The following is a 1,808-nucleotide window of genomic DNA, read 5'->3' as shown; positions in this document are numbered from 1 at the left end:
CCAAATTCTTGCGAACATCATTTTTCTTCTTCCCCCTGACCTCCTGTGGCTGACGTGGCCCTCCTTATTGTTTCTATTAATAAATCTATGTCCAGTCACTTACGTGCACACTGGCATAGCAACCCCGGGTGAGTCCTATTAGCCTACCACCCAAGGCAACTCTTCGTGCAGAAACGACCTACGATGCCCGAGGGAAAGCATCTTGTGGCAAAGGTAGCCGCAGCCCCAGCGCCCCAGTCATGGTGCTCCAAACTGCTGCCTCCCTACCCTCAGCGATGGAGCCATCCGGCATTCCAAAGCGCCCGATTGTAAATGTGAGCCCAACTGAAGAAACGACAGGTTTGCCTATAAGTTTTTCCCACATGTGTGATGTGAAGGAGCATTAGCTTAGCACTGACTCCTTGTGACATAGTGGGGGCGGGGGGACTCTCGGGTTGCCAATTCTGCTAGTACCCTTCCTGGCCCATACCAACGTTAGGAGACTTTGTGGGCTCTTCATAATTTTGTGGTATCCATGGAATAATGGCAATGTGTTAAGACTTGGAGTTGCTTCTTAGGAATCTAGTTTAGATTATAATTGCATTATAATTTGTGATTAGTGACCAAACAAGACACATCACCCTGAAAAAGAAAACATGCTATGCTTCCATGCTGTTCTTTTTAGTTCTCTGTTTTGGGACACTCTCTCTCTGCAGACTGTTAGTTCAGCTGGCTAACAAGGCCAAGGGTGCAGTTTGTACGTATAGCTCACAAATGTGCACTTTCACTCACAGGTAGGACCCTGGGAGAAAGCGTGGCTGGGCGAGGATGGGGCAAAATCACCACAGCTGTTCGGAAGAATGACACAGACGTGTGCTTGCGCAAATGGTGGCTCAGTGTGGCACCCTAGTTATGAATGAAGGAATGTGCATTGTATACAAAATGACTGGCTTTGTTCTAGTTATTTGATTTGAAGCTGATTACTCAATCTTTCTGGGCCTCATTTCATCAAAGATGTGACTTAAGTAACCATTGTATGCCACTTACGTTACAGACTTATTGTAAACAAACAAACAAAAAAGATGAAATGTGCACTATTATCAAACACATTAAGATACATATCTATATCTATATGCTAATGTTAGGAGAGCAAATTCCAGAGAGAGCTTGTCTTGCTCAAACCCCAGCTGCATTTCTTCAAAGGTCCCTCATCTGCAAGTCAGGGTAATGAAGGCACCTGCCTCATAGGGTTTTTGAAGAGTAAATGAAATGATGTAAGTGAAGAATTTTTAGCCCCACGTGGCATATTGTACAAATCTCACTTCAAAAACTCAATGAATGTTAGCTTCTTCAGCTGTGGTTAGGCCTTTAAAAACTATGGAAAGCTTCACAAATTTGCATGTCATCTTTGCTCCGGGGCCATGCTCGTCTTGTCCGCATGGCTCCAGTTTTAGTGTATGTGACTCCCAAGCACGCATTCTTGAACCAGCCCACACCCTGACTTGGAGACCTTGAAGAATTGTTTGAGTAGACCATAGGGAAAAAAAAAATTAAACCAATGATAATGACATCATATTCCACAGCAATAAATAATTGCAATGATAATCAAGCCATACTTTTGGCGGTGGCGACGAGAACCAATTCGCCATGGTTGCTTTTCAGGTTTATTTTAGACTTAAATACAAGTACTGTGGATTCCTTTTTAAAGCCAAGTGGCTCTGCTGGAAGAAAAAAAATAGGTATCTTGATGGTCTAGTGTTGGCTATATGTTTTCTTAATGTGAAACGAATGTTTGAGCTTATTATACTCATATGAGTCTGCCATGTCCT

The 1,808-nt window shown here is 43.3% G+C and overlaps 1 non-coding gene across 1 annotated transcript; it reads right to left on the bottom strand.

The window, feature by feature from the left end:
- Positions 1–1,350: 1,350 nt before the first annotated feature.
- Positions 1,351–1,453, bottom strand: LOC117803164. Its single transcript, XR_004626862.1, has one exon. It is a non-coding gene; the product is annotated as a U6 spliceosomal RNA (small nuclear RNA).
- Positions 1,454–1,808: the final 355 nt, after the last annotated feature.

Source organism: Ailuropoda melanoleuca, chromosome 7, assembly GCF_002007445.2.
Source record: "Ailuropoda melanoleuca isolate Jingjing chromosome 7, ASM200744v2, whole genome shotgun sequence".
Taxonomy (NCBI): Eukaryota; Metazoa; Chordata; class Mammalia; order Carnivora; family Ursidae; genus Ailuropoda; species Ailuropoda melanoleuca.
The sequence above is the reverse complement of the archived record's forward strand: the minus strand, read 5'-3'. Positions and strand labels throughout refer to the sequence as shown.